The sequence below is a fragment of the Protopterus annectens genome, chromosome 7.part1 (assembly GCF_019279795.1).
Source record: "Protopterus annectens isolate FY-2018-M chromosome 7.part1, PAN1.0, whole genome shotgun sequence".
Lineage (NCBI taxonomy): Eukaryota > Metazoa > Chordata > Ceratodontiformes > Protopteridae > Protopterus > Protopterus annectens.
Genome location: NC_056740.1, coordinates 264,133,070 through 264,157,237, shown reverse-complemented (window position 1 = coordinate 264,157,237; position 24,168 = coordinate 264,133,070).

Sequence of the window (24,168 nt, the reverse complement as noted above, 5' to 3'; positions counted from 1 at the left end):
TGATCATACATGCCAGTGAGCACATATATTTCACTGGTACTTTTGAAGAGAGGGCCAGCAATATGGAACTGTTTTACCATGTAATGCACTACCCAGAAGTACCAGGGTGCTATAGATTGCACTCATGTGCACATTAAGGCAACATCTGGTGAGCAGGGTAGAATCTACATTAACCACAAGGGATACCACTCCATCAACTGCCAAGTCATGTGTAATGCCCAGGGAATTATCTTGAATGTGTGCACTGACAACTCTGGCAGTTATCATGACTCCCATATCTGGCACACATCACATCTGTACCAAATGTTTACTGGGGGGACATCCCACAGGGCCATTTACTGGGGGATACTGGCTATGCCCTAGAATTGTAATTGATGACACCAATCAGAAGTGCACACGCATACCCATTGAAGACCACCATAATGAGGCACATGCTCAAACTAGAAACATCATAGAGTGTGTGCTTAAACACAAAAATGAACCAACTGAAGACTAAAACAACTTGTAAAACAAAACAGCAACCAGACACAGAGGTAGTTTTAGTGCTTATATTCATTTACTCCACAGAACTTCTTCAGAAACTAAATCATGCTCCAACTTCTCACTTAAATACCTAATTAACTAATTAAATTACAAATCCACCAATGACAATACAATATGCAGACAATCACATAAATATTTAACAGCTCTTCCTATAATTTAAGAATATATTACATAACTATACTAAAAAACGTACATAAAATAGCACTATTATATTCATGTTAAAAGAACTATAACTGTCTAACATATATTTCTCTTATTTAAATATTTTTGAGCTTTAAAAAACATTTAATGGATATTTTTCATTAAAGTGGTGGTGCTGTGGTAGCGTTGTCACCTCACAGTAAGAAGTTGTCCTGTTCAATTCTCAGCTAGAGCGTCTTCTGTGTGGAGACATACATGAATGGGTGTACCTTCATTGAAGGTTGTGCATCAAAGCTGGCAACTCGGCACATAAAAATCTGCTGCCAATCATTAGTGGACCGGAGTTCCACTGTGGCGACTCCTAACCGGGAAAAGCCGAAAGACACAACAACAACCAGGCCAGGTGTCTGCTCTAAAAAAATATTTGCCATTTAAGTTCCAGATATTCTAGATAAGTATCGGAAGTATAAACAAATCTATTATTATTAACTTTTTCCAATACCATGAACTGAAACGTCTTAAATTAAAATCAGTGTAATTTGAAGAATGTATGGCTAAGGCATTACTGACATCTTAATTTTTTATAGCCATAACATTTTCCCTAATCCTGTCAGTGAACCTATGTGTAATTTTTCCAATGTAGAAACATCTACATGTGGAACAAACAGCAACATACACTAAACCCTCTGTGTGACAAGTATATCTTTCTTTAGCAACAAACAAGTACTTGTGGTCAAAATAAAAACTACTAGCTGAAAAAATAAATCTACAATTTACACATCCAGTATATGGGAAAGTTCCAAATTTTATATTTATTTGTACATTGCCACTTAAATCAGACGAACTTTCCAAAAATTGTTTTAAATTTGTAGCCTTTTTGTATATAAAATTGGACTTGTGTCCAATAATCTTAATTAATTAATGATTCCCTAATAAAAATTTTCAGTTATCAGTTATAATCTGCTTGATATTAGTGCCTTTGATACTTAAGGGAACAGGAAACGAACAAGTAAATCCTTTATCAACCTCATGTTCTTTGGAACTAAATCCTGCCTTAATGATTGGGGGAAATCTTTCATATCTCAATTTCTAAGCATTGTTTGAAATAACTATCAATTTAGTGAGAGGGTATCTTCTTTCCTCAAACAATTTGATGACTTTCTCTGTCTCCTTTGAAAAAATGTCATCATCACTAATTAAATGGCTCAACCTGATGATTGCCCACTAAAGACATTTAATTTCATGAATAAAGGATGAAAACTAACACAATGGAGATAGTTGTTAGTAAATGTGTTTTTTTCTGAAAATGTTACTTATAAACTTTTTTTCTTTAGTATTTAACTCAATCATGATGTCCAAAAAATGGACAGATTCTCCCATTTCACTCAAAGTTAAAGTGAGCCATCAGCCACTCTCATTGACTTGGTCCATAAATTTATACAACACTTCTCTATCACTGGACCAAATAAAAATTAAATAATCACTGTATCTTTTATAAAAATTAACATAGCAAAAAGAGGGAATCTTAGCCAGGCATTCTCTTTCCCAACAGCATAAAACTAGATTGGCAAAAAACAGAGCCACTTGGGCTTCCATTGCAACACCACTTTTCTGTTGGAATATATTTTTGTCAAATGTAAAAAAAAAAATTTTCAAATACTATATCCAGCAATTGACAAACAATGAACACATCAAGTCCACAGTTACTGCAATATTTGCTCAAATATAGTCTGATAAACTCCAAACCATCTTCTTGATCTATAGAAGTATATAAATAACTAATGTCTATGGTACACATAATGGTCTAATTTCCTTTAAATTTGTAGTTTTTCAACTCATCCAAAAACATTCATGAATCCTTTAAATAATATTTACTTTTCTGTACTAAAGGATTCAACACCTGATCTAAGTAGGCAGATATTTTAAAGGATTTGTTAAAGCAGGCTGACACTGTAAGTCTGAAAGGAGGTTGTTCCAAGTTTTTATGCATCTTCAGTATTCCAAATAGGCAACACAGCTGTGGCTCATCTACCATCAAAAATTCAAACTGGTCTAAATTTATATATCCTTGATGTAATAGAGCGAATAAAATTAAATCTATATTTTTGTAACTGTTTCTCACAACACTTTTAGACACTTTTTGATAACTATTTTCATCTGACAACAAATTATAGATGGCTTCATTATATTTAATGTTGTCCATGATAACAATGCCTTGCCCTTTGCCTGCATTCATATATCTTAAATTGGTGTAACTACCTAATTTCTTTAATGCGACAATTTCAAGTTTACTTAAATTGCAATATTTGTTGTTAACTCTATTGTGTGTACCACCTTGTAACAAATTGTTGATGTCTGTCTCACACATAAATGAAAAAACATTCAATGTGTGACAATGCAGGACTGCAATTACTAGCTCTTTTAAATGTAACATTTTATTGTTAACATTATTTAGGATGTACTTCAGATTCAGATTTCTTACATACAATTTAAAATCAATGTATTGACAACAGAAGCATTATTGGCTGGAAGAAAGGAAAAACCTTTTGTTAATAATCCTATTTCCACATCAGAAAAAACTTTGTTACTCAAATTAAAAATGTGACAATTATTCACAGAAGTTGTTCTGTGGATTAAATGAACGAAAGCGCTAAAACTACCTCTGTGTCTGGTTGCCATTTTGTTTTACAAATCATAGAGTGTGTGTTTGTGCTTCTGAAGTCACAGTTCTGGTGTCTAGATATATCTGGTGGAGCCCTGTAGTATAAGCCTTGCACATGTACACAGACATTCACAGTATGTGCTATGCTCCACAATCTCATCCCATGGAACCAGCTGCAGCAGGATCAGAAAGGGGAAGGGACACACATCCCCCCACCAATGCCTAGGTCACCACAGCCACAGGCAGAGGAAGACTCAGAGGAGGAACCTCCAACTGCTGTCCATGTAGGCAGACAAAGGCATGCTCAGTATGCCCTTGCTATGGCTAAGAGACAATGCATAGCACATTCACTGACCACCCAGGGACCTAATACCATTCTCCTAGTCACATAGACATAGCAAAATTGATGTCAAGCAACTCACACAACTGTTACCTCTCTATGTATTGGCTTTGTACCTCCCCATGTATTGGCTGTGTACTGCTTGCATCAAACAATGTCAGCTTTACACTAAAGGTGTGTCAACTGCTGCATTTGGAAGGTTAGCCCTGAACCTAGAGTGTATACTTTACTAATATTATGGCATATCCTTGTATTTCCTAACTTTGTACAGTAAACAAGTAAATAGTGATGGATTTGTTCAGAATGTACATTAACATGTGACACAGACACTTGTTTACTTAGATTTGTCCATTAGTAATTAGTAGGCCTCATGTATGAAAGATTCATACAGTCATACCTCTGAAGACTTCTGATGTTCCCTGCACGGCCTCACTTTAGCACCATACCTTCATACTGGTATATCATTATGGACAGAAGTCAGAAAGTGATGATACACACTGCAGTTTCAGACTTCAGACTTTTTTGTGTCATAACAGTAACCAAGCTTTGTCCCACCCCTCCCCCAATATAGGAGTGTACCCTTGTTCCTGCCGTAACAGTAACTCAGCTATGCTACCCCTAAAAGAACAGTATATGCATGTTTGTGCAATCCAACCTGGACTTCATTTGTTGGCAACTGAGTCTGCATATCATATTATTCCCAGTTAATATCTTCTCACATATTAAGGATAATGATCTAGAATGGCCTACACACTGCATGTGTTAGGTAACTGATGAATGATCAAGAGTCACAGAAAGGTAACACAGAGCTGTATATTTGTAAACATAATTATGCCAGGTTGTGTAATCACTAACTGCTCTATGTCCAGATATAGTAAAGATAATTAAATGTACAAATCACAGCTGATGGTTTGATGTATATTTTGATGCAGTTGGCTGTGGGAAGAATTACTTCATTTTGTTGATATAAAGCTGTTTGTGTGTAAGGCACCCCACCATTTTCTGGAGATGTATTGGTGTGAGAGTTCAAATCCTGACATATGTAGAACTTTTGTAATGTGTACTATCAATTTTTACTGTGCTTTTACAGATTTTGCATATGTATTCCTTAGTTTTAGCATATTTTCTGCTCTGTCTTCTTTTAATTCCACTTTTCGCAATGCTCCACATCCCAAAAAAAAAATGGTTTGGCTAATCTTATCTTGTTTGCGCAATGTGCATCATTGTGGAAACAGGGAAAAACAAATTTCCTAGAAAGCAGACACCCAAAAATAGAAAATGGATACATTCAATTAATGCTCTTAGCCATCACTAAAAGCCAGCCTGGAATACAGATGGGAATTTGGTATAATAGCAAACATTAGTAATGTGCCTCACATGTGTGCATTACTTCCCTGCATGCAAACAGGCCTAGCTTGTATAAGTGTACACTTTGTTAACCATTGTACAAATCCAATGCTCGTTGCACTATGGAATTGTATATATGATATTTTATTATTGATGTGTATTTCCAGTTCCTTTGTATGACATAAAACTAAATGTGGAAACATTGCAAACTAACGGCACGATATAACTATATATCATATATTTACAATACATCACTCTGCCCCCCAACCCATCCCAAACAAGCACTACAACACTGGGGTCTCATTACTTTTTCCACACATACATCAACCACAATACAAAATGTTATATATAATGTTTTGTGCTCACTCACTCCTGGACACGGCCACTTGGTGGTGCTAACAGCCTTGTTCTGCAAAACTCAAACAGCCAAGTATTGTCAGTAAGGGTATTTATGTTGTTACATGGCTAGGCTTCCAAACAGCATACTGCTATTAGGCTACTAACCTCAGATACCACTATGAAGGAGTCAACTGGGTGCATGAGTCTACACAGAAGAGAAGAAGTGTGGCTCCCACAGTTACTTTTCCAATGGCATGGCTTGCCATTTTTTTTGAGAGTTGCACAGGCCTACACATAAATTTCATACAGGTCTCCCAACTTTTTGTGTCCCACATGGGCTGCCAATGTCATCTACTATAATTTCACCTACAGTCCTGACAAAATTAGACTTGTACCATGACACGTGCATTAAGTACTTTGTTCTGTAGTCTGTGTACTTAGTTAGGAGTTCTATTCTCACTGCAGTCAAGTGTGTGCGTGTGTGTGTGTGTGTGTGTGTGTGTGTGTGTGTGTGTGTGTGTGTGTGTGTGTGTGTGTGTGTGCTTGTGTGTGTCTATAATGAAGCACAGAAGTATGTATATCTCAGTTACTTCTCCAATGGCATGGCTTGCCAGTTTTTTGAGAGTTGTAAAAGCCTATATCTCTATTTCATACAAGCCTCCCAACCTCTTGTCTCCCACATGACCTGCCAATGTCATCTGCTATAAGCTCACCTACAGTCCTGCCAAAATCAGACTTGTGCTCTGGTGCATGCCTTAAGTACTGTGTTCTGTAGTCTGAGTACTTAGGTAGGGGTTTTATTCTCACTGCAATCAACTGAGGGGGTTGATTTGTGTGTGTGTGTGTGTGTGTGTGTGTGTGTGTGTGTGTGTGTGTGTGTGTGTGTGTGTGTGTGTGTGTGTGTGTGAGCTGTTGCTGTACTTTACAGTAAGTCTTTTAAAGCAGCCTGTAGGACACTGTTATCGTGTCTTCAACAGACAGTGCTGATGTGATCATCTATAAAGTGTTGTCTTACACACTCCAAGTCAGACTTGCGCTGTGGTGCTTGCTTTAAGTACTGTGTTTTCTAGTGTGTGCACTTAGATAGGAAGGAGTTTTATTCTCAATGCAGTCAAATGGGGGGGGGGTTTGTGTGAGCTGTTGCTGGACTATACAGTGAGGCATTTACACCAGCCTGTGGGACACTGTTTTCTTATACTGGACAGACACACATCTGTCATTACTAGGTTATACAGTAAGCAAAAAAAGCTTCTGTCTGCAAATACAAAAGTAAAAACACAGAACTGGAAAACAACCCTCCTCAGCCTAAACAAGCAAATAGGACAACTTATGGAATCTCTCACTCCAACCTTTATTGTTTTTTTTTTATATTTTCCTTCTCCCACAGCACAGTGGGGTAGGCCTAGCCCATGGGATTCACCTGCCACCACTCCATTGGTTATGGCACCAAGGCCCAGTACATCTGAGCCACAATCTGGTAGCACTTCTTTTGCTGCCCCTGCAGTACCTATCCATACCTCCCAACCGTACCAAATTACTCAGTTTTTACCCATTTTGGGGTCCAAATAATGAGGTATTATAATTCCCGAGTGGCACCCCTTCATTTCTGACTTTTTACTGGCTTTTTTATTTTTATTTTTAATTTTGTTTCACTTTTATTTTTAGCTGACATCATCACGTGCACAATTATGTCAGCTCTGCCAGGGTTACCGACCTGTTGGAATTTAGCTCAAGGGCTCAGTGTATGCATTTCTGGCTGCTGTTCACTTTGAGTGCATTTCTAGTGGATCTGTGAGTGGGAAACAGTTATTCAAATGGATTACGAGCGTTTTTTTGGTATTATCAGCAGGAAACAGTTATTCAAATGGATCTTTTCTCTTTTAGTATTATATGCGAGCGGGGATTAGCTGCACTTGTGAGTGGTGGCGTTCTCTCTCTCTCTTGCAGGAACTAGGTGAATGAGAGGCATCTGGCTGAAGTAGGAAACATGTTTTTATTATTTATTCTGTGAAGAGAGAATTCTGGATGAGGTAGGAACTGTGTGTGTGTGTGTGTGTGTGTGTGTGTGTGTGTGTGTGTGTGTGTGTGTGTGTGTGTGTGTGTGTGTGTGTGTGTGTGTGTGTAAACATGCCCCCAATTTAATACACCTGGTGGCTAGAGGTATTCAGGCTTAGACTCTGTACCTTGGGTAAAGGGTAAAAAGAGCCTAAAGTCCATAACCACCACCACTTGTGAATTTATGCCTCATATTTTTACTCTGTTCCTCATAAAATCTGTGGTTTTCAGGATTTTTGTGGCAAATCACTGAAGGATTGAATTCACTAAATGATGACAGACATTTGAATTTCAAACTTCATATTCTTCAGAAAATAAATAGAAATGCAAAACCTTTTATTCTAGCGATTTTCTAAGTTTATAAGATCAGTATTGGTTTTCGGGATTATGGCAAATCACTGACAGATTGAATTTACTAAATAATGAAAGGCATTTGAATTTCAGACTTCAAATTCTTCAGAAAATAAATGGTAACACAAAATCTATTATTCTATCAAATATATAAGTTTATAAGATCAGTATTTGAAATGTGTTCCTATTTTGGAGCTGTATTCCCCCATTATTGGCTTTTTCCAGGTTTTTTTGTTCTAAGAGGTTGAGATCTATGGTGTGAAGTGAGAACTGAATTCACTAAATGATAGCCATTTAAGTTTCAGTCTTCCTAACTTTAATGAAACTGCTGATCTGGCATAGTGGTATGTTGCTCTGACTGTAGTGCACAGGGTCCTGGGTTCAACACTTGGCAGTGAAATGCATTGTGGTAACACAACATTTTATTCTAACATCTTTCCAAAATGTTTGTCTCCCCTCAAAAAAAAAATGAAATTGAAAATAAGTGCGAGAAGCTGTGCAAGATGCCTATGGCTTACACTATTGTCACTCTGTGTATGTATATATATATATATATATATATATATATATATATATATATATATATATATATATGTGTGTGTGTGTGTGTGTGTGTGTGTGTGTGTGTGTATTGTATGGGTGTGAAAGTAGACTTTTATGATGGACATGTTCTGAATTGGGCAGTTTTGGCATTATTGGTTCATGCATTTTGTTTCATTGCCTACTGGAAAATTGTTCAAATAATAAGTTTAAAATGTGATCTGTGTAACAAGTGTGCTGTATTATACAAGGAATATAATTTAATAATGTCAGGAAAGTATATCAAAGAACTCATGTATGTTTCTTGTTTTTGTGTGCAAGGGGCCAGTGATTTGAAAACAGCCCAAAGGTAACCTTTATCCACCACTGGCCAAATGCATTTTCTTTGGATGTGGTTTGTGGGTTTCAATGCTGTTTCAATGAATGTGAGTTTCAAGGGCAGAGAAGTTTTAATGCCAAGCCTATTTTCATTGTGACACAGTATTGATTTGTTATGCAGCTTTGTTTAGCAGATGTCTATTAGTGTTTGTGCATTGTGCTATAAAATGTAAAAATAAAATCTAAATAATCATTGTAGAAGTAAAGCAGTATGCACACATTAGTGTTTATGGTAAATGGGGCAAAATAGACAGGTAATGGGACATTGGAATGGCTGCAGGAGGACTCTGGTGCCATATTTTTGTTGTCTGTTCTTCAGTTTGCATTTGAAAGTTGGTGACCTACAATTCCATTGGAGTGGGTGCGGTTATGTAATTATGTATGCAAATTTGATATTAATCAGCATACAGATTTGTACCTATTTTTCATGGGCCTTGTCCAGAGTTTTGATGTTTCCAGGTTGAGAGGTATGTACCTATTCTTTCAGGTACTTCTGCCCTGAAGGACAGGCCTGTGGTTTCCTCCAGGACCAGTGGCAGAAGGGGTAATTTTACCACCTGAGAAGAACTGCTGGGAATGGTGCATAGGATTGTGTGCTATACTGTGGGTGTACACCTATGCTGGATGGATACACTGTTCTCCATTATTCTACTGAATAACACAAGGAGACACAAATGTTAGGCACTGCAGCCATTGGCACAGTGAGGTGACAGTGATGACAGTCCAGTGGGTGAGGACTCAATTGTCTCTGTCACCCAGCTTGACATCCATGGGTTTGCAAATTCCACACTCTTGCCCAACCATGGTGTTCAGCCACTTCTTGTGGTCTTAACTGTCCCTGTGTCTTGTCTTGTATGTCCTGTCTGCCAGCAATTGCTTCCTCACCTTACAAAATTACCTCCCTCAGACATACCTGTGTCCCTTTCCCAACATTCCTTTCTCTCTCCAAAAAAAAGAACACCTGTCCCAAACAAAAAAGTTTGTCCCATACATAGCTCTCCATGTTGCAAACATGTCCAACTGACTATACAACATGATTACGTTATTGTCACCTCTCTCCCTGGAGGTGAGAGTCCAAATTCAGCTAATCTACTGCATATATGATCAGTTTTTCAGGGCACATTCTCAGTACACATCATATATTCACAATACATACATGTGTTGTCCACCTGCCAAGCAATACAACCCTGGGGGCTCAGTATTTTTTACACACATATGTCAACCTAACCACACTACAAAGCCTGTATATTTAGATAAATAGGGGATTAGTTCTCACCACAGTCAACTGTGTGTGTGTGTGTGTGTGTGTGTGTGTGTGTGTGTGTGTGTGTGTGTGTGTGTGTGTGTGTGTGTGTGTGTGTTTATGTGTGTGTCTCTACTCAGCAGAGTAAATGTGCTATCCTACAGTTACTTCTCCAATAGCATGGCTTTCTATTCTTTTTATACTTGCAGAAGCCTACACATCCATTCCATGGAGCCCCCCCAACCTCTTTTCTCCCACATGGCCTGCTGATGTCATCCAATATAAGTTGACTTGCAGACATGCAAAAGTCAGACATGTACCACTGGGCTTACATGTAGCACTGTGTTCTGTATGTGTGCACCTTAGATAGATAGGAGTTATGTTCTCACTGCAGTCAATGGTGTGAGTGTATGTGTGTGTGTGTGTGTGTGTGTGTGTGTGTGTGTGTGTGTGTGTGTGTGTGTGTGTGTGTGTGTGTGTGTGTATGTGTGTGTGTGTGTGTGTGTGTGTGGTGTGTGTGTGTGTGTGTGTGTGTGTGTGTGTGAGTGTGTGTGTGTGTGTGTGTGTGTGTGTGTGTGTGTGTGTGTGTGTGTGTGTGTGTGTGTGTGTGTGTGTGTGTGTGTGTGTGTGTGTGTGTGTGTGATATGATAGATGTTACTTGACATTACAGAGATCCTTTTACACCAGCATGCTCAACAGACAATGCTGATGTAATCAGCTATATCAGATTATTGCTTATACAAACATCTCACCATGCCAGGATCAGACACTGGCCTGGAGCCCAGTCAGGCATCATCTTAGGTTCAAAGGAGATTACTAGGTAGAGGACCGGTAACAAGTATGCCTTGGGGTATATCTGGTGGGGACAGGGGGTGAAGTTTGTCACAAACTGTCTGGTAGCAGGCTGGCAATGTCCTCAGAGTCAGTATGAGTGGTGCCACCCACTACTAGTTGGCACAAAGCTGGGTCTTCACTGTTAGATTTCTGACATAGCTAAAGAATGCCTCTTGATTATCTTTAGTAAGTGATACTACTTTAGGTCTGTATGTGACTTTAGATGACTTTTCAAGATAGCTCATTTCTTTGTTCAAGCTGTGGAGGGTATCAGTTCCCTCTTGTTTTTAGGTATTACTTTCTTTCACTTGTTGTATAACCTATGTATGCTTGAGTCCCACCAGGGTGGCTTGTTTTCTGTAAGGAACTTGTTTTGATCCATTCACATTCAGCCAACTTGAGGGCTTGCAACTCTTTATGGCATTGGCTAGGACCCTATAATTTGCTTTGGATAAATGCTTCATCCTTTCTGCTCTTGAGGGGGTGTTGGGTATGATTATGAATGTGAATGAGACTGAATTGTGATCTGACATGACCAGGGGGGCCAGCACACAGGGGTTAGTGCAGAGAACCACTGTGTTGGTCAGTACTAAATCTAGGACATTCAAGTCCCTTGTGGGGGTGCACACTATCTGCTACACAGCATGTGTATTAACCAAGTCCAGGAACCTTAGGGTGAGTGTGTTTGTGCACTTATATGACTCCAAATCGATGGAAGGATAGTTGAAATCACATATGACCAAGGAGTTGGCTGTCTAGTGAGTGACTCAGTTAGGTCCAAGTAGGCAGAGTGTTCCTTGTGGTTCATGGTGGGATCGGTAGCTATCAATGATATGGAAGGGAGTTTTGCATACAGTTAGTTGGACTTGGAGTAGCTCTACAGAGTTGTACACTCTGACCAGTCTTGTGGTGTATTTGTCTTTATTTATTTATTTTTATTTTATTTTACATTTTTCAGCAGAGGCCCAGGGAGAAAAGCTCCACATAGAAAAATTACAGATACATTTAGATATTTAGACATGATCAGTATACACACAAATTGCAATAGACATGATTTTACAGTGGTATGCAGCACATCAACAGTTACAGTGGAGACAACAAACAATAAAATATGAATTTAAAAATAAAGGTAATTAATAGATTTGTTGTGTACAGCTGAAATTTGGAACATCTTTACACACCCTGCCTTTGTCATGCTCATTTTGATGTGTAAACGTTTGGAAGGCATTGTACCCCTGCATGGCCAGGGGGCTCTCTGTGGCCTTGAACCATGTCTGTGTAACTGCACAGACATGGGCATCTTCCAAGGTAAGGCGTACTTCCACTGAATGCATTTTTCTGATTTACACTCCTTGCATTAAGCAGCATAATCTTCAGTTTGTTTGTGGTGGATTCTTTTACTTTGGGACTTTAGTTGTTCTGACATTGCCTAAAAAGGCCAATAGGGGGGAGGCAAGCACCTTCATATAGTACAGTGATGTATGTCTCCAGTCATCCACTGCAGCATGGACTATGATAGAGTCATAACAGTACTTGTTTAGAGGCTTGAGTGTGTGTGTGATCTGACGGAACTTGGCACCTGAGAGGTAGCTGACTGTGACCTCCTTGTCCAGCCTGATGAGGGGTACATCTGTATGTCTCATTATGGAGTCACTTATGAGCAAGACATTTGGTTTTGAGTGTTTTACCTAAGGGGCTTATTAGCTGAGACACTGGTGTGTGTATTATCACATGTAGTAAATTCTGTTGGGTCTGCACTGTGTGCAGTAGATTTGCATTTGGGAGGTCTCTGATCTTTAGTTAGGTTTCTAGTGAATACCTCGGTGTATGTGGGTTTATGTGTTGTGAGCTTATGTGCAAGAGGTGAATTGTGTGTGCTGTCAACATGTTTGATATCTGGTTTATTGTTATGTGAATCCATTATGGAAAGTATATACTGCAGTAACTAGTGGAGAGTGGGCTAGATGGACCAGATTTTGGTGTAAGACTAACAAAATGTGTTTATTCTGTGGAAAGCTAGGGGTACAAAAATGTGTCAGTGTTTTACAATGCACAACTGAGTTGCTAGAAGAGCAGCAGTGAAACCTCAGAGCAGCTATGGTAAACTGAGTGTAACCCCCCAGAAACACAACACTGGAATATAAGCAAAGTTGAACTATTTTAAACAAGTAAAAAAAGAGAAAGGCCAGCAGTGAGCCTTATTCCAGCAATCCCCAAGTAAGATGGGTTGTTGGCTGCACATTTCTCTCACAAGGGTGTGGGGGGTTCTTAATGTAAGAAGGCTGGTTTTAGCACTCCAATGATACCAAACAGTTTAGATTCAGCAAGCCTGAATTGAGCCTATGCTATAAAATGCAGAAGTACAATCTAAAGTGCAGAAAATCACAATCATAACAGAACAATCTAGTAGAATACTCCAGCAAGAATGTAGACAACAAACCTTCCTAGTGTGAGATAAGTGGTCTGAAAAAAATGCTTAATATAGAACTAAGACACTTACAGAATAACAGACACAATAAGCCTTCAAAAAGCAATTCCCAGCTCAGAAGGGCAGAGGCTAGCCTCTCCTCCCACCAGAGTGTAGACTATACACCTTCTTAATGTAAGACAAGTGACCCGAAGCCCAAGTGCTTAAACATAAGTAATAGGCTTAGAATAACAATTACAATGTAATGTGATAGACAGATAACAGTGATGTGCCTTTTAATCTACACACGTATATCAAGTCATGGTTAGTAGGCCTTATGTTATCTTGATGAGAAAGCCATGTGGTCTGTCCAGCTGCTGCATGGTGAGGTTCGTGCAAAAGAGAACATTGCACTGTATTACTGTTTTGATGAGTTTGACCACAGTGCTGTCATACAATCCTGAGATCTGAATGTGATGGCATGCCTTATGATGTGCATCATAAGTGTGCACTGGAAAACATTAAGGAGAAAGGTTATAAAGTAATGACACACATTGCAGTTCCTGACTTCACAACCCTTACAAAAGAATACACTAGAAAGCACCATCATGATGATGTTATCCACAGTATTATTTGGCAAGGCAAACATAACTGACAGGTACACTTATCAGTTCAACAACACAAATGCAGATATACTAAGCACTAATGTAGCTATACACCCTGTGCATCAGACACAAAGCTTTTTTCTATGAATCCAAAAAACAGAAAACAGGGATATGGCACAGTTATCATCACTTGCACAGGGTACTGGTGGGGGGGGATCTTAGGCTGTCACAAAAGGTCAGTGAGTGTGTGTAAGGGAGAAAGGGAGGCAGGCAGGTTGTGTGTGGGTCTGTAGGGGTCCTCTATATGAAAGTGGTGTGTGAGAGTCTGCATGACCACAGTCAAGCTCAGTGTATTGAGCCATGCATGGTAGAGGTGGCAGTTCATTGCTGTTATTCTCAACCATGGGAATTGGCTCTGCGAGAGTTGTACTGGCACAACCATGCCCAAGGTCAGATGGATTGCTACTATCTGAGCATGAGTGATGTCTTCTGGACATACTCCCTTCATGGGAATGCCCAGGACCGTGACCCCATGGCCTGCATCATTTGGGTATGGACAGCACACTTCCCAATGGACCACCAGAGCTGCCACTACAGGAGAATGATCGGAAATGGACATGTTGGTCCTCAGCAGATGCTGTGGCTGACCTATGCCATGAGGACACTGTTCCCCTCTCAGCAGATGTTCCATCACAGACACTACTCGTTCCATGACAGACACCTTCAGTCCATCACAGGCACCCCTCACTCCAATGTGTCATCCATGCCATCCATAGAATCTGCGACATGGTGGAGGCAGTCATGCATGTCAGATTGTGCCACATTCACAACCCTGAACATTTGTCTGGAGCACCTTTCTGAACATGTCTGTGCCTCCATGATGACCATAAACATACATTGAGTGACTAGGGAAGAGATACCTGCAGAAGATGAAGTAGGGACAGCATGCCCCCTCTGAGCACCCCTATCAACCCTCCTGCATGGCACCTCGCCAACACTTTGGTTACAGCCAGACTAAACAGACACTGAAGCCGCAGTAGCCATACTTCCCTGCTCAATGCCATCGCCCTCCACCTGCCCTGTATCTGTGGGTTCAGTGGACTGGGTAGGCAGAGGCCTACATGCTGTGTCAGGGAAAAAAGAAGGGGGTGGCTGGATGACAACATCTGTGTCAGATTCAAGCTCTGCACCCTGACTGTGCCTCAGTTTCACCACCATTATCATTAGTGTCTGATGAGACACTGACATCTGGTGGCCCAGGGCCCATACTCCCATTGTCATAATTATCTGTGAAAAAAGGGAGAAATACAGGCATTAATACCTGCACTATTATGGTGCAATATATGCTAAACAACCAACAGTGCTATCACTATTACAGACAGTACAGCAATACACGCAGCAGGCATAAAATGACTCATTAGATTTCTAGAAATTGCTCTGCAGTATTGAAATAACTTGATTTGGCTTACCATCTGCAGGAGGCCTACATTGCTGGATTCCTGACAGTCCTGAAATAAGTTAAGCAAGAGGTAAGGCCAACATTATCACATTTAACAGTAAGACAGGAGGTACTACATATACTCATCTCAATCAGCATGATGTGTTACTTTAACAAGAATATGGCTGACAACTCCAAACTGAGCTTATCACTGTACTAATATTCAATCCCACCCCCTCCAATAAAACACAAATAGGTTCATAGGTTCATACTAAGCTATCTGCCCTAGGGCATTTATAAGCCTAGCCAGAGTGTGTTTGGCTTTCACCACCCATTTTAAATGAATTTTGCTATGCCCTTTTTTGAGGTTAGTATACTCTGCCTCTGTCTAACAGTGACACAGAAGTGATACCCGGGGTAAACCTACGATCTCCCATCCACTCATCAAGATTCCTCTTGAAGAGAGTCAATGAGGGACTCTGCCTAACCTGGACTGGGATTTTATTCCAGAGTGAAGGGAGCCTCTGGGTTATGAATCTGTCCCTCCAGCATGTCCTATTTATTTCAGTGCTGAGGTTCAAGTCTCTCAAGCGTGTAACTCAATGGGATTTGGATTTTCTGAGGTGCAGACATGGCTTTATACGTCAGGCACAGATCGCCTCTGAGGAGGTGGTATGCCACTGAGTAGAGCTGGAGTTTCTTTAACCGGGCAGCATATGACATCTGTTTGAGCCCTTTGATCCTCTTGGTGAGGTACGTTTGGGGTCTTTCCAGTTGCTGCAGGTGTCTGGTAAGGTACATCCCAAAAGGGGCATTGTACTCAATTATGGGCCTGATGAGGGATGAGTAAAGAGGCACGATGACCTCCCCTGATCTAGATGTGAATCCCTTCATGATTAGGTGGGCTATATAAAATGTTTTTCTAACCACTTTGGCCACGTGGTTGTCAAATGAGAGATTGCTATCAACTTGGGTCCCCAGGTCCCTAATTACTTCTTCTGTACTTAATGGATTACCACCTATGTGGTAATTTGTGGGCACTTTGTTTTTGCCAAAGGGGATGACTATACACTTTTTGGCATTTAGCTTGAGGCCATGGCTCTGGCACCAGTTGTCTGCTTCTATGAGGCCCTTTTGGAGGATGCTTGTGTCGGCTGGAGAGTCTATTATGGCGCCCAGTTTGCAGTCATCTGTGAACTTGGTCAGCCACAGTCCTTCCGTGTTGGCCTGTACCTCCGAGAAATATATACTGAACAAGAGAGGTCCCAGGACTGAGCCTTGTGGGATGCCACTTGTAACTGGTTTGGAGTCTGACATGGCTCCAGCAATTCTAACCATGTGGGTTCTGTCCTTGAGCCAGTTTGCAACCCATCTAGTGACATAAGGGTTTATATTTAAGCTGGTGAGCTTATCTATAAGGCTTGAGTGGGGTATTGTATCAAAGGCTTTTGCGAGGTCCAGGTAGGCTGTGTGGACCACCTTCCCCTCGTCAATGGCCTTGGTGACTGTTTCAAAGAAATCGACCAGGTTTAAGAGTCAGGATCTGCCCTTAACAAAGCCGAACTGGGTAGGATCCAGTGTCTGTAGGTCCCCAGTATCTTTATTTATGAGATCCATGATGATCCTTTCCATAGCTTTGCAGACCAAGCTAGTCAGGCTTATGGGGCGATAGTTTCCAGGATCCGTTGAGGCACCACCTTTGTGGAGAGGGACCACTGTTGCTGTACGCCACTCTTTGAGTACATATCCTGAAGTAAGGCTGAGATTGAACAATAGTTTTTGGTTTGGGTTTAGCTCTTCTTGGAGTTCATGTAGGACGCAGCCCGGGACACCATCTGGTCTCATTGATGCTGTGTTTTTTGCTTTGGAGAGGGCGGCTCTTACCTGAGCATCTGAGATGTCAGGGGGGGCAGCACTCTGCTGGGATAGATATTTGCCCTTTTGGTGGGGAGAGGGGGGAGAAGTTTGCACTGAACCTGTCAGCTAGGATGTTGGCAATGTCTGTGGGTTTGGTGTATTTTTTGTCATTTTGGACTAATTATGAGCATATCTGGGAATTCCCACCCAGGTACCTAACATAACTAAAGAAAGCGTTGTGATTATCCTTAGTGTCCTGTGCAATTTTTGTCTCGAAGCTGGCCTTAGACGATTTTATGAGTGCCCGTAGTTTTTTGCTAATACTGATCAGAGATGCCTTCCCTTTTTGGGATTTTGCTCTGTCATGTAGTAGCTTCCTCCTTCTATTGTATAGTTTGTTTATGGCTGGGGTCCACCAGACAGGACATCTGCCTTTGGAGGATTGGGTCTTTTGGTTTTATTTGGGATTGCATGATCCATGCATTCCTGAAGGTGTTCATAGAATGCGTTTATAAAGGATTCTGCAGTCTGGGCATATTTTCCACAGGCCCGGGGGCTTTGAAGGATTCCACCTCAGTTTTGAGGAGTGTGAAATTTGCTTTAGAGAAGTTTTTCACTGTGGTTTTCTGGGCAGGGGGTGGGGTCGGGAAGTGAATATACAGTGAGATTAGTTTATGGTCTGATCTTACCAGTGAGAGATACACTTCTGGTCTGGAGCATAGAGTCCCCATGTTGGTAATGATCAGGTCCAGTATGTTTTCCCCTCTTGTGGGAGTGGTAACAAGTTGTTCCATAGCATTTGAGTTTATAAATTCTATGAACCTTTGGGCTAGGGTGTTGGAGCTAGAGTAATGCTCCCAGTCTATGTTTGGGTAGTTGAAGTCGCCCAATATAATGGTGTTTGGAGAGACCTTCATATTTTTCAGTGTTCTCAGGAAGGTCTAGTGGGGTTCCTGGGTTTGGGAGGGTGGTCTGTAGCAGGCTATAAACTGGAAGGCAGTTTTACCCACTGTTAGTTGCACATGGATAGTCTCTGATGCTTCGTGCTGTGCCACCAACCTGGAGGTGTGGATATCTTTGACGAATATTGATACTCCCCCTCCTTTTGTGGTTTGGTCCAAGTTTTGGGGCCTAAAAGCATGGTATGAGGTATAACCTGGTAGTGCTGGGGTGCTCTCGGGAGCCTTGAACCAGGTTTCTGTTACTGCACAGATTTCAATGTTCTCCATGCTAAAGAGAGTTTCGAGTGTGTGCATCTTGAGGTTTAGACTTCTGGCAGTGAGTAGCATTACTCTTAGTTTCTTATCCCTTGTGATACCTATGGAGGTGGGTTTGTCTTTTGAGCCTTGCCTAAAAAAGGCACTATGGGGGTAGCAAGAGCCTTTGCCAATATCCGAAAGCCCAGGGGTGACAGGTGCAAGCCGTCCCTAGTGAAGCATTGTGGCTTGTCGAGCATGTCATCCCAGGCAGACAGGCATTGGATCCCCTTTGAATGACATCAATACTTAAGCCAATTGTTGAAATTGATCATCTTGTCTTCATATTGTGGCATCATTCTTGGTCAGGGTAAGATGCTACTGAAGGTCAGAGTCATACCGGCCTGGGCTACATGCTCAGAGAGCTCCTCTATGTCTCTTTTCATTTAGTCCAGGGAGGTACGTTTCAGGTCATTCACACCAGCATGGACAATGACTGAGTCATATTTGTACTTGCCTTGGAGTGACCTGAGTGCTTGTGTTATGTGGCGGATCCTAGCGCCGAACAGGCAGCTCACCATGACCTTCTCCTTGTTCAGCCTGGTGAGCGGGACGTCAGTGTGCCTGACGATAGAGTCACCTATTACAAGTGTATCAGGTGTGTTGTTTAGCCTTAAGGGCTGTGACTGTTTGGCACACTGGCTTTGTGAGCTATGTGTTGCACGTGTTTTGTTTTGGAGTAGCGGTTGCTTGGGTGTCTGCTTTGGAGGTCTCTGCTGCTTAGGCAGATTTTTATTTAGAGCCTTCGAGTATGTTTTTGTGTGTTTATGTGTTTGGTCTGCTGTCGTGGTAGGTCTATGTGAGACTGGAATTGTAGTGAGTGTGGTTTCCTTCTCCTCCTGACTGGTTACGCCATTACTGAGTTGAGAGAGCTTAGCCTCCAGTTTGGCTATATGGTTGCATCTCTCACATGTGTTGGAATTTGTTTGGGAGGAGGAGAGGGTTGTCTGTGTACATGAGGCAGTTGTAACATTGCCTCAAGATTCCCAGATTCACCAGCTGGACCGGAGAGGAGATTGACAACTGACCTTTGGACATGCTAGAATAGTATTGGGAATTCCTTTATAATTGAAAAAAAGGGCCATTGGGGAACAAGGTACTCAAGGGGAGTTTGTGAGGGTGTAGTGCTTTTAATTTTTTAGTGCTGACTTATATAATTGCTTTAGTGAGCAAGTGCCAGGTAACTTAAATGCAATGTGTTACAGGTAACTTAAATGCAAAAATGACAAACAGTAACTTTATTTCAATTGAAACAAGGAAATAAGTACAGTAAGCAATGCAGATATCACTAGGGATCCACAGAAGCACTGAAAAGCCGCATTTTAGGTGGAATTAGTGTTTCAGGGAAATAATAAGCAAACAAACAACAAGCATACAAACAAAGCTAGATTCAGCAAGCCTGGATCTAGTCTATGCTACAGCAAACAAGGTGTACCAATTTCAGTAAGAAACAGTTCAAATATGCAGGCACTATAAGCCTTTAACCAGAAATTCCCAGCTCAGAAGGGCAGAGTCCAGCCTCTCCTCCCACAAGAGTGCAGACCACGAACCTTCTTAATGTAAAATAACTGGCCTGAAGCCCAAGTGCTTAAACCAGAACTAATACACTTTTAGAATAACAGACACTGAGCCCTCAATCAGCAGTTCCCAACTTAGAAGGATGTAAGCTACCTGTCCTGCCACCACAGTGCAGGCCACAAACCTTCCTAATGTAAAACAACTGGTCTGAAGCCCAAGTGCTTAATCCAAAAGACTTCGAATGATAGCTACACTTTAATCAAGTTACTACCAAGCAGTAATAAATACAATTGAATACTTTAAAGAATGCCTGGATTAGTGGTCAAGTTATACAAGCAAAGCTAGATTCAGCAGTCCTGGATCTAGTCTATGCTACAGCAAACAAGGTGTACCAATTTCAGTAAGAAGCAGTTCAAATATGCAGGCACTATAAGCCTTTAACCAGAAATTCCCAGCTCAGAAGGGCAGAGTCCAGCCTCTCCTCCCACAAGAGTGCAGACCATGAACCCTCTTAATGTAAAATAACTGGCCTGAAGCCCAAGTTCTTAAAACAGAATTAATACACTTTTAGAGTAACAGACACTGAGCCCTCAATTAGCAGTTCCCAACTTAGAAGGATGTAAGCTACCTGCTCTGCCACTACAGTGCAGGCCACAAACCTTCTTAATGTAAAACAACTGGTCTGATGCCCAAGTGCTTAAACTAAAAGGCTTAGAATGAGTTACACCAAGCAGTAATAAATACAATTGAGTACTTTTAAGATGATGCAAAAGCAAAATAAAGTAGGAAGAAACACAAATACAGTAAAAGCAGATATTTTTTTTTTGACACAGAAGTAACTTTTTTTTGACACAGAAGTAACTTTTATTTCAATTGTTTTACACAGAAGTAACTTTTATTTCAATTGTTTTACTATATAACAGTATTAAACTGGTCATATAACAAAGCCTACCTGGAAGCTCCTCCTGGGACGGAGAAGGAGTTGCACCCACATCAATGACATATTATGGGCCACTTTGCTGTGAGTTGTCCTGTGTCAGAAGAGTCAACAGGAATTCCTCATTGGGGGTAAGAGGTGGTTCTGCAGCAGACCCACCCCAGTTACTCTCTGGTCTCTGGCAACAGCATCTGCATGCCTCCATGCAGATGTGAACATGTCAGTGGCCCTGTGGCATACCTGCTCATACGTACAGCCATGGCCGCCCATGGCATTTATATTAACAATGATTTCTTGCCATATCCTCAGCTTCTTTTGCATACTGGGACGACCCCTTCCAAGAAGAAAAGCACCATGTTGACATAGGGCATCCACTATTATTGTGTTTTCGGCCTCAGTGAAAGGGGGTCTGCACCTGAATGGCATTTTCGGTCCTAAAACACAACAGAATGGTAATACACATAACTATCTCATAACTACAAAGTAACTCTTACCAGATATAATAGTTAAGGTAGGCAGTCAGTAGTATCCACTGGAAAAACATAACACATGCAACATATGTGAAATACTAACAACAGGCAGTATGCAAAACAAGGAGAGTATCAAGAGCAACATATCTTTGTATGTGCCATAGCAGTAACTCAATTGTGCCACCCCCCCAAAAGAACAGCCCATTCTAGTTTGTGACATAACAGTAACTTCTCCTTGCTTTACCCACCCACTAAAGAACAGGTACATGAACCATTTTGCTATAAAATACATTTGAAAAGCTAAACATGCAATCAAAGGACCTGTCCCTGAAACATTTGTACATATGAACCACACAGCTTACTGTTTTCATGTATTGTCAGTTATTTGTACCTCTGAAATGGCTTGACAAACATGGGCATGCCATCAGTACACTTCTAACTGATGCATACAGATAACAGTGTAAAAGGCTTTGCTTCATATTATTCTTTAATATATTACAGCATATGAATGATGTAGGTAAAAAAATGAAAGCATACCTGCTGGAGTTCAATAGTTCTCTGTAAAGAGAGCTTGGGAAATATTTTTCTTTGCCGAACATGTAGCAAGTATCCTCACCATCAGTTTGGATAGTTACACAGTTGCCTTTTTATAATAGAGTAGATTATTAATGGACTGAATCTGTCTCAGCTGTGTTTTACAAATGCTAAGCGGCTTAATTGCATGCTAATCAACCAATCTGGTGAAGCTATTCAAGAAGTTATAAAGCAACCATTTAGACTCCATGCTGGTTTTAACAGTGGATTTCAAAAGTAGTGGAGTACAGGCACAGAAAGTCTACACACACAGAATGTTAGGAACTGTTTAACTCCATTTCTATGTGCTAGAAGCTGCAAGCAATGCTGATGCTGCTGCCAATAGGCCTAGGCTGAGACAGACAAGAGTTTTCAGGCCACAATTTACTTATCCCAGCATATATGACATGGACATTGTAGAGTGCTACAGGGTGGACAGGAACACAATAGTGGAACCCTGTGACCTCTTCCAGGCTCAACTCCAAGCCACAGCCTTTACCTCCCCATGTATTGGCTGTGTACTGCTTGCATCACAGTTAACCCTGACCTGACACTGTGTCAACTGCTGCATTTACAAGATAAGTCCTGAACATGTACTGTATTGTATAGTAATATTATATGACATGTCCTTGTATTTCATCACTTGTTACAGTAAGCAACTACAAGGTGGGAGATTTGTACAAAAAATAATGTCACATGTGACAGCAGCAGCTTATTTGACTTGTATGTGTCCATTAGCAATTAGTAGGCCTCAGGCCACAACAATTCACATACTGATACCTACCCAAAGTAATGATGATCACTGCATGACCTCAGTTTAGCACCACATGTTTGAAATGGGAAATCATAACATAGAAGTTTGAGAGTAATGAGACAAGTGGCAGTTTCCAGCTTCACCACCCTTGCAAAATCAAAACAGCAGGATGCAAAACAAAGAGAGTAACAAGGGCAACATAGCTTTGTTTGTGCCATAACAGTAGCTCAGCCTGGTTCTACCTCCCCTTGAAAGAATATTATACCCTTGCATATTCCATGACAAGAATCCACGTTTGCTCCCCACTCCCAAAGCAGCAGTCTAGGCTTCTCTGTGGCATCCGACCTTCCATCAATTTGATGGCAGTCATGTATCATATTGTCCCCAGTGAATATCCTCACACATTTTAAGGAATATTATATAGACTGGCTTACACACTGCATACCTCAGAGTACTGGTCATATAACTGATGAATGACCCAGAAACACAGAAAGGTAGGACACAGTTGTATATTTGCAAGGAATAATCATAGCAGGTTGTGTTATTAGTAAGTGCACCACATCCAAATATATTACATAGAATACATTTACAAATAACAGGTCATGCCCTTGATATCAGTGTACATTCATTTGGACTTTGTTGTGTGAAGAATTACATCATGTATTTGCTGCAAAGGTATTTGTGAGGCAAAGATAGAGAAGTCTGCCTCCTGTTTTGTGACAGTGCATTGCACTCAGAGTTGAGATACAGACCTATGTAGTCATATCTCATGCATACTAACAGTGTCTACTCTGTACATCATATATTGATTTTCCACATTTTAATTAATTCTTCATGTTTTGTACTTTTTTTTTTTTGTTTTTTAGGGAGGGGCACTGTTTGTGCAATGCACTGCTTAGCACAAATGGCTTTGGCTATGTACATTTCATTTGCTCATAGAGCGACTCTGCACAAACCAGACAAATGGGCCACCTACATAGTAGACAGGACCCAGACAGCCACAAGCATACACCAGATATATTCAATTAACACTTTTGCTCATCATGCAAATACATTTCCTGGCAGCATGCATTCTCACACAACATATTTGTGAGATGGTAAGCGATGAGCAGCACTTGCAAATGTTGCATATCCCAAAAGTGCTCACTCCTGGTAAGCGCAATACCTGAAATTGGCATGAAAACATAATTTTACATTGGTCTTGATCTGTGATAGGCATGGTTGCCATTCCTGGAGAGTTTTTGAAATTCCATGCGCAAAGATGGGGTGTCCAGGAGCCCAAACTGCTTGTTAGTGAATAAACATGGGTCCAGGCTGTTGCAGAGGGACTATCATGGCTCAGATCACAAGGCAGAGGCATGGAATTGTTTGGCCTGGCTCTAACTAGTGCTACTGGTATCCCCCACACTGATGAATAATGTAGGAACCACTACAGAGACATCAGGATGAGGAAGGGGTATACCCTTGACTGTTGGATCTAGGAATATAGGACTGGGGGCATCCCACAGATGTGTAAGTATCACTTACAGAGAGTATTTGTCAGAGTTAAATGCTAAATATACTCAGGATTGGTATGCTTA